Below are 16885 nucleotides of genomic sequence, written 5' to 3'. Positions count from 1 at the left end.
TCATTAAAGTGACATCAGTTATGGAAAATAGTTGACATAATTGCATGTACAACTTTGGTAATAAGCATGTGATAGTTATTCAGTTTGATGTGTGACTAATAAATCGACCCAAAGGAAGATTTTTGCTTAACATGTTCTTATTATCAGTGTTTGGTTACCACATCAGATATCATTAAGGTGAATATTTTGTCTGAAGATGAAATATTAATGGAGTATTTGATATCTTGAGATAAGATTTAAGTGTATTCGAATTTATGATTATTTTGTATATCTTTTAATTTAATTAAAATATAAATTAAGATAAATTGATTGGTTGACAATATTTCTAAGATTTTATTTATATTGTTAATGCACTATATGTATATATTCAATTTAGTTTTTTTTCTTCAGTTTTGATTGTTGGTTAATAGAATATATATATATATATATATTATATTGAAACAAATTAATTCATATTATGGCTATGTCTGATATTTTGATAGATTAGTTGAAACAAAATACCGCCAAAGTAACCTCTTTTGTGTAGACTGATTTATTTGAAATATCAAGATGATTATGTGTTTCTTGTGATTCATGTGTTTATTACTAGGCCCAAAGGAAAGTTAATATTTGGTCATATTTCAATAGACACATGTGGTAATAACATGTAACAATTATAAGATATTTATTTTATGTGTGCATTACATTAGTCCAAAGATTAGTATTTTGTTTGACGTATCATATTGTCAATGTTTGATTAGTACAACAAGAGTATCATTTATTGTTAATATTATTGTCCAAAGACTTGATATTGATGTAATGTTTGGTATCTTGTGATGAGAATTAGTCATAATTTTGAATTTATTTGTTTAACTAAGATGTGAGCTTCAGTTTTATTTATATTTTACTTTATATTCATTTATTTATTTATTTCTACCATAGTATCTGCTCTATGGAAAAATGCACTTAGAAAATGAATATGAAGGAATGGAAAAATGCACTTACATAAAGTTTTGGTTGTATGGACATAGACTTTGTGCTAAGGAAAGAACAATTTTCACCTCTCATGAGGGCTAACATTCTTAAGTGATATAAGGGATTTTGAGAGGTGAAATTTGTTTAAATTGAATAATTCTAGTGGTCATGAAAAACAACATTTTAGAAGCCTTTAGGGGTACATAATCTGAAAAGATTATTAAGGCTAATGATTTCCTTGACGAAATTGAGAAATATTTTCTAAAAACAGTAAGGTTCAAATGACATCACTTTTGACTTCTTTGATGTATATAAAGTATAATGGTTAAAGAAATGTGAGGGGGTAATTTATAGATATGTTTCATATTGCTTCAAGACTTAAGACACTTAAGATCAAGTTTTTTTTTTGTAGAATTACTTGTTCTTGTGATTTTAGTATCACTTCCTATAAAGTTTAATCAACTCAAAGGGAGAAATGAACTCTAAATGAGCTCATTTTTCATTGTGTGCAAGATGAAGAAAGATTGAAGCATAATAAGTCTAAAATTATTCACTTGAAAAGTGCATATAAAGATAGGGGAAATTAGAATTTAGTGGTTAAGGGTCCAACTTAAAAACACAACAATATGTTAAGAAGGGTTGTTCTCTTTTAAGTTAAGTTGGGACATATGAGGAGAAATTAAATTTGAAAATAGTAAGCAACAACTTTGGTTATTTTGAGTGTTTCAGGGTTATACATTTTATGATCTCTTAATTAAAAATATTTTTAAGGTGAAATCTATAACACTATCTTTTAGAATGTTGAGTTTGGAGGGAGAAATAAGGTTTAAGGAATTAATTTTGAGGAGGAATTGGGTTATAACTCAATTCCTATTATTACTTTTTATGATATCCATGTGTTCATACATGTCGTTAATCAAGAAGTGAGTCTAGAATCCCAATAAGATTACTTTGAACAATTCTCCAATTAAGAAAAGAAATTGTTATGTAAGATCAAACTACAATTTCAAAGAATAAGTACGATTAGGAAGATCCACGAGATGAGAGAAATATTATTTTAGATTATTATGTTTCTACAAGAAATAAGGATGATAGTAGAATGATGAAAGATGATCTAATCAACTTTCGCCATGTCATAAAAGTTTTGACTCTCAAAAGCGAATTAATGCAAAGTAAGAAGAGTATAAGTTTTATATAAGATAATAAAGTTTCAGGACTTATCCCATTACCTGAAGGTGTAAAATTAATTGATTATAAATGAGTATTTATAATCAAAATGCATGTAAATGGTGATGTTGATAAGTATAAGACATGTCTTGTATATAAAGGATATACTCATAAATAAGGCATTAATTTTGTAGAGACTTTCTCTTTGGTTTAATTGAAAAACTCTTTCAGGATAATTATGATACTTGTTGCTCATATTTGATTTTGAGTTATATAAGTTGGATTTCAAAATTGTGTTTCTCAATGGTAATATTGATGAAATATTTTATACGGTGTAATTAGAAAATTGTATCTAATGATACAAAATTAATAATATGCAAATTAAGGAAATTCATTTATAAGTTCAAGTATTACTCGAATTAATTGTATAACAAATAATTGTATAACAAACATCACCAAGTGATTGCCTAGTTTGGTTTTAAGATGAATTTGGTTGATAACTGTTTATATTATAAGTTCAGTGGGAGTAAACCAAATAATACCCCTTATTGCTAAAGGAACTAAGTTTAGTCTTGATTAGTGTCCTAAGGATTATTTTGAAACTAAGGAAATGTAAAAGTTTCCTTATGCTTCAAAATAAATAAAGAATTTAATATATACTCAAGTTTATACACATTCAGACATAGCGTATGATTTTAGGATATTGAGTATATATTTAAGCAAATTAGGTATGGATCGTTGGATATCGACCAAATTGATCCATGCAATATGTTTAAGAATAAAAATGTTACATGCTTACATATAAGAGATCTTGCACATGGACATTATGTTTCTGATTCTTAACGAAAATTCATAGTGACTATGTGTTTATAGAGCATGTTGGTATAAACTTATAAATGCACGCTTACTAAAGAATTGTCACCCAAGGTCTTTCATGAGAACACAACTTCAGTTTGAAGATATTTATTTTAAAGTTATTTTCTGCAGAAATAAAGTTTTTTTGTTTATCCACTTTGGTTTTGGTAAAGTTTGATCTCACTAATGTTTAAAGAGGACCAGTTGGAAATAGACATGTGTGGTTCACATTGCATGTAATTTCCATGCTACACTCCATGATTGATATAAGTCATTTGATTGTGTTTGTATACGTGACCATTGATAGGTCTAGTCATTATAACTATGAAAAAGGCCGCTTTGACCCTATATAGATATAGTTGATGGGCGAGATTGTTATAAAATACATATTGTATGATAACAAATTTTGAGCTCATAAGATTATAAATTTATCAGGAAAAACATATGTTGCTCAAGTGGGAGATTGTTAGATTAAAATCCATAATTATGGGCACATATTTATAATGTATATTGTTATCATAAAATATGACATAAATTAAATGGTCAATTATGTTATAAAGTCATAAGGTATTAGAAGTGTCATGGAAATAAAAGTGTAGATACTATTAAAGTTGTATTTATAATTCGATGAGTGGTAGAGTTATAAATATAGACAATAACTGATTCTTAAATTAGCTATATAAAGGGGTTATGATCCCGAAGAAATAGACAATCTCGTATTTACTCTTATCTCGTCAGATAGTTTTTACTTAAGGGAACTCTATATTCTTGGAAGATCACAACCAAAGAAATATTCAAGGATTTCAACCTATCAATTAATTCATGTACGCCTCCGCGTCTAGTATTTATTTTATTCTTGATGATTTGACATGATTAGATCCTGATTTATTTCATATTTATTATGATTTAGTTCTAACAGGTTACTCACACGTTGACTTCATGGGCGCTTTGATTTGGGAATTCAATGTATTTTGACTAAGTTTATCCTGAGGTAATAGCATTTGATTTATCAAACGGAATTTTTTCAACGTAATACAACAATTAGGGTACTCTTTTCTCCTTCAAGGACATAGAGGAATTTTTAGCACTATATGTGAGTAAAAAGGAGTGTTATTCTCCATAGACATCATGAGTTCGAATATACTTACCAATTGTAATCATTCTAAACTATTTAAAAAATATTCTTTTAAAAAATAAAATTGTTGAACCAAATTTCTTATTATTTAAAAAGAGAAAAATAGTTACAGCATGAGAGCCTGAAAAATTTCAAAAAAACTTTTTCACGGAAAGGAATTGAATTATTTTTCCAAATAAAACCTGGGCTTTGAAGTCCAAATGAAGAACAGCAGCAAATAAAAACAACAGCCGACAGAATCTTCCCCTTGTTTACTCCATTACTCACACTCATCCCAATTATTTCGATATGGTTGAATCCTTTTCGATTCTCCATCCACCCAAATTCAATCATTTTCAAATTTTCTAATTATAGTATTTGATGGCTGCTCTTTACTCAACTTCCTCTTGCTTATATGGTAGTTTGGCTTCGTACCCGTTTAATAACTCCGTAAAAATTGGTCGTGGCAAAGTAATAGATCCTTGGTATTATTTTCCTCCACGTTTTCAGCGTTCTAAGCCTAAATTGCATGTCCAAGGTATTTTTAGTTTCTTTTGGGATGGGCTAAAAGCCTGGTTTTTTTTTTAATTCATATTCAATTTTGCTTTGATACCGCATGAATAGCTTTTTTTTTGGGCTGCAATGCAAGGGGTAATCTTGGTTATTTTGAGTAATGTGAATTTTGTTTTTATAGTTGTTGCTGTAGTTTATGGAACATTCAATTTCGGAAAATGTATTATTTTCTGTCTCCCTACTTAAGTTTCATTATGGTCTAAGCGAGAAAAGTTTTTAGCTAGATTTGGAGATATGGTAAAAAAATGGATCAAGGATTTTCAAGGTTAATTAAGAAAGTTGTAACGTTTGGTTCATGGAATGTAGCACTACCTCCGGGAATGAGATTATTGGAATGTAACATTATCTGATACGTTACTGGGAATATTATATTACTGTGTTTGGTTTGTTTGGCAAGAATGTATGATTACAGTGTTTGGTTGAAAGAATATGAGATTACTGGAACGTATATTTTACCAAATTGTCCTTGTTATATATGTGTTAACAAGTGGAATTCTTGATATTATTAAATGAAAATATTTATATAAAAAATCATCGAAAATATATTACTTTATTATTTTAAATTCATATACTTTTTAATAAAATTTATATATTTTTTATAAAATTTAAAAGATAAATGGGTAGAATAAAATAGTAAATATATCATGTATTATTTTTGTTGAGTTAATCGATCGACGAATCGGCCAAGAGGGGGGTGAATTGGCAATTAAAAATTTGGTGGAAGATTTCGTAGAGAAATGAAAATATTTGCACAGCGATTTAGAGTGGTTCGACTTTCTCAACCAAAGTCTACGTCCACTACCTTAGCTATCCACACTAAGGATTTTCCAACAAATTCACTAATTTGTTCTTTCTTTTCAGGACAAAGAGTAACCTTACAACCCCCTCAAGAATTATACCTCAAATTCTTGAGCACACTCTTTTTCAAAGAGAAATACACAAATTTCGCAAACTTACAAGAAAACCTCACAAGGTAGATTGTTTGCACAATTCTAGAACAAAGAAAGAACACTCAAAGATAAATACAATAGAACACAAATGGTGTTCTTGAAAGCAAAATGAATATTGAATGAAAAATAGGCTTGAAGTGCTCAAACAATAAGTTTAAGGCTTTCTATTTGATTCTCTCTTTTCTCTTGTTTCTTATTGTTGATCAATGCCTCATAAGCTTGTTTAAATACTCCTTGGATCACTTCTGAACGTTAAGGATCATTAGTGGATTCAATAGAGTCGTTATTGTGTGAAGACAATTAATAAAACAGTTAGGAGCGTATGGTGCATCGATGCATAGGCAATGTGTATCGGTACACTATGTGTAAAATTCAAATATTTCGACCGTTGGAAGGCTTAGTGCATCGGTACACTAGGGGTGCATCGATGCATAAAATACATTCGATGTTTTAAACAAGTCTGGAGTGCATCGATGCATGTTTGTGCATCGGTACACAAAATGCATTCGAAATGGGGTGTGCTCGATGCATCAATGTAGTGCATCGGTACATCACTTTGTAAAATTGATTTTAAGCTCGTTTTTTGTTCGAAATACTTTGTGAAAATTGTTTCAAAAATATTTTAAATATAAAACACAATTTTACACTTTAATAAGGATTGCAATGGAACTTTGAAACACTTTGAGTAATATTTTGATATTCGAATAATTGTATCGAATATACTTAGAAAATCATTTGTAAAATCTTAAAATTCATTTATCTTAATTATTTATATTGAAACATCAAAATGTTTTCAACAATTCTCCCCCTTTTTTATATAACAAAACATTTGAGTAATTTTAAAATTTTCTATGAAAATAATTTTTTGAAATCAAATCTTTGAAATTACTCCCCCTTACTATAATACACCTTTCTCCCCCTTTTTGTTAAATAAAAAAAACTCTAAAACGTTTTTAAACAAGTTTGTAAAATACAACCAATTGATTTTTAGAAATATAGCTTAAGCTGCTAAGATCACAATCAAGAGAAAGTTTAGCCATTAGTTTCATAATTCAATATTCATAAACAATGTGAAATGGCACAAATTGGTCATAATGCAACTAATATGTAAATGATGCACAATATGAAATTTTAAACCAAACCAAATATATATATATAATAAGTTCAAACATCAACAAGCATTCAAGTTTAAGCATCCAACATCCATAGAAAATTCAAATATTCAAACACAATCCAAAAGCATCAAAATGTTTAACAATAAGTTTGAAGGTCAATTCAAGCAAACTAAAGCAAGATAGGTCTAGTCGTCCATAGGAGGATCGGGAGGAGGAGGATAATGTGCTCGCACTTCAAGTGTGAGAGCATCCATACGTTCACACATCTCTCGTTGAAACTCAGTCAGTTGAGACTCCATGGAAGCAAACCTTAGATCAAATGACTCCATAAATGATTGAAAATATGGAGGCATTTGTTCCTCTTGTTGTATCGGTTCCAATACCGAAGAATCATCGTCGGGTACGACATCGTCAATATCTTGCATAAGCTGTTGAAGCTCTGGATCATCATCAGCTGCCGGTGCCGGAGGAGGTGGAGCTCGTGAAGAGCAAGCTCTCGGAGTTTGCTCAGTGCGATGATAAACCCACTGACTCGTTTCCTTATCCTTTATCCATCCCGCTTTCTTTAAAGAAGTAAGATTGATTTGGTTTTGGAGAGGGATATGAATATCAAGAGAGACCGAGTTTGATAAACAAATTACTAAGGAGACAACCATAAAACAAGGTTTCTATATTCTTGGAAGGAACAATGTTTATGGTATCTACTAACTCACTAAAAATGATCTGTGGCAGATTAATCTTCTTATTATTTTGGATACAGTATATCCACCATATATTTATGATCCTAAGGGATGAGTACGTACCTCCGGATGGTCTAAACCACTAAGAGATCATATAATGAAGGAATCTATCATGATGAGTTCTTAGGGTACTTACACTATCCTTAGACTTATAGGGTGTATCCAAAGTCTCCTTTTCATTATATAAACCTGAGTTATCTAGTCCAAAATGGGTAGTGATTATGTCGGAGTCAATAAAAATGAATTGACCTAAAATATAGGATCGAATTCCTATAGTTTCGGATCGACACTCATTTTGGACACATACCACATTGGAATAGAAGATGCGGACTAATTGATGATAAACAATAGGTTTGAGTTTAAAGAGTTTATCAAACTTCCAGGATTTAAGAGTAGGAAGATATTGGAAATCCATATCTTCCATAGCTTGGATCGAAGGGAAACGCTCTTCTCGGATTTTATATGACTCAACAAGTATAGTACCTATGGTAGAGATCTTGTCTACGACTAAGTACGTTAAAACAAGAGTTCAAAATGGTCATATTTGGGTCATTTGGATTTGGATTAGGAGGAATTGGAGGTCAATTTTGACTCGAGCGACTAGACGATGTCCTATGTCGTTTAGGATTAGACATGGGTTAAGAATCGGAATGGGATAGGTAACCTACAAATTTAAAGACATGTAAGCAATATAATCAATCTCAAAACTTAATTGAGTCCGCAATAGTCAAGGTTCTCTAAATTGAATCCTAATTTTGAAAAATATTTGAAAAATAATGTTTGAAGATCATAATATGTATAGTTTTCATGAAAACAACATAATTGAATCAAAAACATTAAAACAATAAATTTTGAATTTTTTTTCGAAATTCAAAGAAAAGTTTGAAAAATTATGTGTTTTTGACGAAATTGGTTGTAAAATCTAGTTTAAAATCATCATATAATCAATTTCAGATAATTTGTTCAACATAGAACTAATTAAAACTAATCCTAAGTTCAAAAATCAATAAAACAGGGCTTTAGAAAATATTACCTTGAAATTTGGATTTGAGTGAGAATGCGATGTTGTTTTGCACGTTTTGATAGAAGCAGGATTAGGAGTTGAAGAGCAGTTGGATTACGACCTTAAAACGTTGATTTTGAAGCAAATTTGAGATAAGGGTGTGAGAGGGACGAATGACACACGGTTGAGAGTGTTTGGGGTTTTGAAGGAATGAAGAAAAATAAGCATTTTAAATCGAAAAACCCGACTGGTGTATCGATGCACAACAGAGTGCATCGATGCACATTCATGGTGAATCGATGCACATTCAAGGTATGCATCGATGCACTAACTAGTGTATAGATTCATTAAGCACAAAAATGTCAAAAATTCGTTTTTAAACACTCAAAATGCTAAATTAATTAGCTCTAGTGGTATTGGCAACTCATATATTGAAAATTAACTATGTTCAAACAATCAAATAAAATCCTTAAACTATATTTGAACATATAATTAATTCTCACTAAGAATCATAAAATCCCCCTAACTAATAGAAAAGAATGCAATCAAAAGAGTTATTTTTTAAGCATTTTTCATTTCTAATTAAAAGTGCTAAAATTAATTTAAACACTAAGTGAATATAGGTCAGTTAAACCTAATTATCTCCTAAGTGTCCAAAATATTTCTTTGTCTAAAGGTTTTGTAAAAATATCCGCTAATTGGTGCAAAGTATCAACAAATTCTATAACTATATATTCCTTAGCGACATGGTCTCTAATGAAGTGATGTCTAATTTCAATGTTCTTAGTTCTTAAGTGTTGGATGGGATTTTTAGTGAGACAAATAGCACTAGTATTGTCACACTTGATAGGTATGGTACCTACTTCGATTACATAATCAAAAAGTTGTTGTTTCATCCATAAACCTTGTGCACAACAACTACCCGCTAAAATGTATTCCGCTTCAGTAGTAAATAATGCAACACAATATGTTTCTTTGAAAACCAAGAAATCAACATATTTCCTAGCAATTGGCAAGTATCGGAGGTGCTTTTCCTATCTATTTTTGCATCCTCCATAATCCGCATTAGTGAAGGCATGCAAGCTAAAGCTAGAGTCTCTAGGATACCAAAGTCCTAAACTAGGAGTATCCTTAAGGTATCTAAAGATTCTCTTAACAGCTAGTAAATGGGTTTCCTTAGGGCATGATTGAAATCTAGCACATAAGCAAACATTAAACATAATGCCCGATCTACTTGCGGTTAGATAGAGAAAAGAGTCAATCATTGACCTATACAATTTAACATCCACACATTTACCTCCTTCATCTTTGTCAAGCTTTGTTGATGAGCTCATTGGAGTGGCATGAGGTTTCTCATTTTCTAGTCCAAACTTCTTGAGCATATCCTTGACGTACTTATCTTGATTGATGAATATGTCATCTTTTATTTGCTTGATTTGGAGTACCAAGAAAAATGAGAGCTCCCCCATCATGCTCATCTCAAATTCACTCTGCATTAGCTTAGAAAATTCTTGGCAAAGAGTATCATTAGTAGAACCAAATATTATATCATCAACATAAATTTGAACTACTAATAAATCTTTACCTTTATGCTTTAAAAACAATGTAGTGTCAACCTTCTCTTTTGAAAACTCTTTTTCAATTAAAAAGTTTGACAATCTTTCATACCAAGCTTTAGGAGCTTGTTTTAAACCATAAAGCGCTTTTGTCAATTTAAAAACATGATTTGGAAATTTTGAATCTTCAAAACCAGGAGGTTATTCCACATACACTTCTTATTTTATAAAACCATTTAAAAATACACTTTTAACATCCATTTGATATAATTTAAATTCATGAAAACATGCAAATGCTAACAACATTCTAATTGCTTCCATCCTACCTACGGGAGCGTATGTTTCATCATAGTCTATTCCTTCTTCTTGAGTATACCCTTGAGCAACAAGTCTAGCCTTGTTTCTCACTATATTACCACTTTCATCAAGCTTATTCCTAAACACCCATCTAGTACCTACAATAGATTTATTGCTAGGCCTTTCAACTAATATCCATACTCTACTTCTCTCAAACTAATTTAGCTCTTCTTGCATAGCCATAATCCAATGTTCATCATTTAATGCTTCTTTAATATTCTTAGGCTCTATGCATGAAATAAATGCAACATAACCCCTTTGGATGGATCACCTATTATCTCACCATATTTTACATAGTTGTACTCTCTTGGGTAAGAGACTTCCCTTTCTTCAATGGTTGGATTCTTGAGAACATCATTAGTTTCCTCATCTTTCATTTCTTACTTTGATGATGATTCTCCAACGTCATGTTTAACGTCATTTGCTTTTATAATACCTACATCATCATTTACACAAGAATCCTTCCTCGGAAGGGGATTATCATCGAAAACAACATGTATAAACTCTTCTACAACTAAAGTTCTTTTATTAAATACTTGATAAGCCTTAGAATTTAAGGAATAACCCAGAAAAATTCCTTCATCACTTTTAACATCAAATTTACCAAGATTTTCTTTACCGTTGTTTAAAACAAAACATTTACATCCAAAAGGATGAAAATAGCTAATGTTAGGCTTTTTATTTTTGAAAAGTTCATATGGAGTTTTCTTCAAAATAGGCCTAATCATTACTCGATTAATAACATAACAAGCGGTATTTGTGGCTTTTGCCCAAAAATATTTTGGCAAATTATTTTCACAAAGCATGGTTCTAGCCATTTTTTTTAAAGTTTGATTTTTCCTCTCAACAAACCCATTTTGTTGAGTAGTTCTAGGTGCTGAAAAATTATGGCTAATACCATTAGAATTAAATCCAATAATTTCAAATTCAGTGCCATGATCACTCCTAACACTAGTTATGGAGTAACCTTTTTCGTTTTGGATTACTTTTGAAAACGTGATGAATTTTTCTAATGCTTCATCTTTAGTACTTAAGAATAGAACCCAAGTATATCTAGAATAGTCATCTACCAATACAAATGCATATTGTTTTCCACCTAAACTAATAATCCTAGTTGGCCCGAAAAGATCTATATGGATCAATTGCAATACTCTACTAGTTGATACATCATTAATGGACTTAAATGAAGCTCTTCCATGTTTTGCTTTAGCACAAGCATCACATATTTTATCATGATCAAATTTTAGTTTTGGCAACCCTCTAAATAAATCTCCTTGAATTAGTCGTTGAACAACACTCATGCTAGCAAGTCCTAGTCTCCTATGCCATAACCAACTATCATGCTCATCCTTAGTAATTAGGCATAAATTAGTCATATCAATAAAATCTAAAAACACCATGTATATGTCCCTATTTTATGACCAACAAGCATAATAAAAAATGGATGCAATGTCAATCAATTTTGCAATCATTTAATTAAAATAAGACATTGTATTCTTTATCAAATTCATTTTTCAAAAGATTATGATTTTAACCCATTCACATATAAAACATTATGCAATGTCAATTATCGAGATTAAGAACTTATGCATAAAGTTTTTGAAAATGGTATGCATTAAAACTTTATATTATTAAACAAAATAAGATCTATGCATAAACATTAAGAAAAATTTAAGGTCAAACTTTGCAAAACCAAAGTTCTTGAAAAATCGATATCAATTGTTAAAGAGATATCAATTACATTTAAAGACAAATTTTGACCCCAAAAAAATATTATGATGAACTGTAGTTATGAAATTTTTTTGAAAAATTTAGATTGTTCATCATAAAGCATTTTTCAACATACATGAAATAAAACATAATCATTCAACATTTAAAACTTCATGCATGCATAAACTAAATGAGCAACCAAATAATAACATTAAGTTTAGAGGTTACCCATTCCTTTTTCTTGTGTGGCTAGAGCATCTTGAATATCGTCATTTTCATCATAATTTGCTCCAACACACCTACAAGACACATTTAAGAGATTTTGGTATCCAAATTGCTTTGGATCCTTGAATGTTAGTTTCGATGCCTCTTGTTCTTTTTGGAACCCATACTTGTCTAATTTTAAATTGTTTTCCTTTCTTTAAAGGACAAGTATGTTCCTTATAACCATGATAATGACAAAGTGAACATATAGTTATTTTTGAACTAGATGAATTATTTAAAATGAACTCTTTTTCTTTTGTTAAGCATTCAAGCTTAACTTTCAAATCGAAATTATCTTTTTCAAATTTCATTTTTGAAAGCTCTAAATCCTTCTTCAAGATTTCATTTTGATTTTCAAAATCCATTTTCGTTTCTAGAAGAAGTTCATTTAATTTGAAAATTTCTTTTTCAAAGTTTTCAGATTTCGTTTTTGAAAGCTCTAACTCATTTCTTAACATTTCATTTTCATTTTCTAAATCTGTTTTAGCTTTCAAAATAAGATCATTTTTAGCTATAAATTTAGAAATCAACTAATTGTATTTGGATTTCATGGTCTCAAACTCCAAAAATAATTCATCATAAGCATCTTGTAACTCATTAAAAGATTTTGAATTTAATCTATTTGAGTTAGAAGATACATTTGGCTCTGTGAGAGCTAATAGAGACATCACCTTTATTGGTTCTTCTTCTTCCTTGTCTCTATAGATCTCCTCAAGCTTATCCCACATCTGATTGGCATCTGAACAAGAAAAAACTCCTTTATATACATTAGGATCAATTGCACAACACAACATGTGGATAGCCTTTGTGTTTTGTTGAGCTTTCTTCCGTTCTTAATTACTCAACTTCTTTGCCTTCTTCGTAAGAGAAGAATATCCTTTCTCGATTATCATCCAAGCTTCCATATCAAATGCTTGGATAAATATCAACATAAACCTCTTCCAACGACGATAATTTGTTCCATTAAAGTATAGAGATACATCAATTGGTATGGATTCTTCTATGGAGAATGAACCGGAAGTGGACACCATCTTTATCGATTTAACTCTTCCCGGATCTACTCAAGAGGTGATTAAGTCTTCAAATGAGTCAAGCTATGATACCAATTGTTGAGTTAATCGATCGACGAATCAGCCAAGAGGGGGTGAATTGGCAATTAAAAATTTGGTGGAAGCTTTTGTAGAGAATTGAAAATATTTGCACAGTGATTTAGAGTGGTTCGACTTTCTCAACCAAAGTCTACGTCCACTACCTTAGCTATCCACACTAAGGATTTTCAAATTCACTAATTTGTTCTTTCTTTTCAGGGCAAAGAGTAACCTTACAATTCCCTCAAGAATTATACCCCAAATTCTTGAGCACACTATTTTTCAAAGAGAAATACACAAATTTCGCAAACTTACAAGAAAACCTCTCAAGGTAGATTGTTTGCACAATTCTAGAACAAAGAAAGAACACTCAAAGATAAATACAATATAGCACAAATGGTGTTCTTGAAAGCAAAATGAATATTGAATGAAAAATAGGCTTGAAGTGCTCAAACAATAAGTTTAAGGCTTTCTCTTTGATTTTCTCTTTTCTCTTTTTTCTTATTATTGATCAATGGCTCCTAAGCTTGTTTAAATACTCCTTGGATCACTTCTGAACGTTAGGGATCATTAGTGGATTCAATAGAGTCGTTATTGTGTGAAGACAATTAATAAAACAGTTAGGAGCGTATGGTGCATCGATGCATAGGCAATGTGCATAGGCAATGTGTATCGGTACACTATGTGTAAAATTCAAATATTTCGACCGTTGGAAGGCTTAGTGCATCGGTACACTAGGGGTGCATCGATGCATAAAATACATTCGATGTTTTAAACAAGCCTGGAGTGCATCGATGCATGGTTTGTGCATCGGTACACAAAATGCATTCAAAATGGGGTGTGCATCGATGCATCAATGTAGTGCATCGGTACATCACTTTGTAAAATTCATTTTAAGCTCGTTTTTTGTTCGAAATACTTTGTGAAAATTGTTTCAAAAATATTTTAAGTATAAAACACAATTTTACACTTTAATAAGGATTGAAATTAAACTTTGAAAGACTTGGAGTAATATTTTGATATTCGAATAATTGTATCGAATATACTTAGAAAATCATTTTTAAAATCTTAAAATTCATTTATCTTAATTTGTTATATCGAAACATCAAAATGTTTTCAACAATTTTAATTATAAATAATATTATTTTTACATTATTTATCTAAAAATATATTAAAATTTTACATCAACATTTAACTAAATAAGCATATAAAAATTTTAATAGATGAATCATTTTACTCCTACCAAAATGTAGGATGATGCTCACTTATTTTATTGAATTCTCTGTAAATGATAGTGTGTATAAGTTATATTTAAATTCTGCAATTCTACCTTGCAATTATTTGCTTAGTCAAGTAAACTTTATTTATCATATTTGTATTAGAAAAATAAAATTGTTGATTCTTATAATTTTTTATGCTTTATCAAATGTTAGCACATTTTTTGTTTTTATAAATTAAACATTTTTTTGTAAATGAGAACAAAAGCTAAAGTTTATATTTATTCTTTCAATAATTTCAACATTTTATTTTGAAGTTCTTTGTTGAGGTTGTTATTATTATTCTCCCCTAGAGTGGTCTTCATTGTTGTTTAAAATTTGCTCTGGTTTGTGATGTTACAGAGTGGATTTGGAATTCCCGTAGATTGAAGTTCGGTTCCAAAACCTTACCTTCCACCGAGGAATTTAGTTCTCTACAAATATTTCCCTTTGTTATTTCATTCTTGTTATTCATTATAGTTTATTACTTTGTAGATGTCTGGAAAAATTACTTATAATGGACATGTACTAAAGGAATGTGTTCCTCCAAGGACATCTGCTTACGCCAGTCAACAGGTCTGGAAAAATTAGGAACCATACGAGAGCCACCATTCATTGCATCACATTATTGAAGGAGATCAAAAGCTTCTTTACAATTTATTTCAACCACAATGCTACGTAATCCAATTTCCCATGGCATCTTCAAACTTTCATAAATACCCCATAACTTAGCATCCAAAATCGAGCAGCAACCTATTGACTTTGGAAGGCTCTTTTTATTACAACACAACAGATTCATTTTATTTTGCACATAGGGCTAGATGAATACAAAACATGTGGTATTCTTGAAACGAGATAGACTGATAGATAACACTAGCAGGCATCATGCAATAGTTGAATGAAAAGAAAAAGTGCAAACTAAAAGATAAGAGATAAGCTTACATTCTTTATTTAGCTTGCAGAACAAAAAATAAGTATAATATTAACCATCAAAAGCAACAACAATGTTCAGACTTACAAAAGATAATAGCCATGACTTTCTAAACTTAATCATATATGTTGGCTATATTATATACAAAAAAAATTCTCCAAGTCAAAAGCTTGACATATACCTGGTGAAGCTAAACAAAAAAGTTGGGACCATGTTCTAAAGTCAAAATCAAAAAGAGATCGACATAATTCTAGAATGACCACTGTCAAAAGGATGGTCTAAAGTGATGACATTCAACTAATTGCTTAATCACATAATTTTTTTTGAATTCTTTTGACAAAGAAAAGAAGAAATCTACCTTGTGCGCATCTTTGCTAATATACTCTTTCAGTAAGCATTTTATCATTGGAGAGGCCTTCAATTTTCATGATTTCTGTGAAAATCAACATTCTTTAATCATTTCCTTTTGCCTCCTTTTTGAATAATGTAGTAATATCCTTAATTTCTTGGGCAGTTTCTCGGTATGCATCACCAAACTTGTTTATCTCCTATACAAGCTCGGATAACCCATCATCACTTCGAGACCTTTTCTTGCTAGCTACTTTTTTCATTGCAAGGGTAGAGGTAGTAGCATCAGATGTTTGGCAAGTTGAAGAACCAACATCCTCTCTTGATTCAGAATCTCTTACTCCATCTTCTTCAACTAATGCATCTATAAATGCATTGTCTTCAACATCAAGATGTTCCACTTCAGCAGCTGATGTTCCTGTTGCTATTTCTTTTCCAAATATTTGAACAAAGTCATCAATGAATGAAAATGACTTGTTTCTCAATCCAGCAGCAGGTGGATGACTCTACAATATAATAAAATCTTATATTTAATAAATTTTACAACTACCTATGTAGATAGCAAAGACCACAAAAAGAAGATAAATTCAATTAAAATACTTACTCTAACACAATCATCAAACACATCCTTTGGTGTAGTCAAACATTTATCTTCTTCATTCTAACCAAATCCACTTCCAATATGCAACATTTCTGATAAAGCATTGTATTGTGTTTTGAGTAGCTTTACTCTAGATTCAATATGTGGATGGGCCCTAATTTTTTATGTCGAAAGATTTATTTCTAACATTTTTCAAGATGATATAGATAACCTGCTCTAAATGTTCCATTATCAGCTTTCCAATATGGGTCTTCTGCCAAAATGTGTAAGCATTCAACAAGTACAGCGTCCTCATGTTTAGTC

The sequence above is a fragment of the Hibiscus syriacus genome, unplaced genomic scaffold, assembly GCF_006381635.1.
Source record: "Hibiscus syriacus cultivar Baekdansim isolate YM2019G1 unplaced genomic scaffold, ASM638163v2 tig00112738_pilon, whole genome shotgun sequence".
NCBI lineage: Eukaryota > Viridiplantae > Streptophyta > Magnoliopsida > Malvales > Malvaceae > Hibiscus > Hibiscus syriacus.
Note: the sequence above shows the minus strand (reverse complement) of the source record.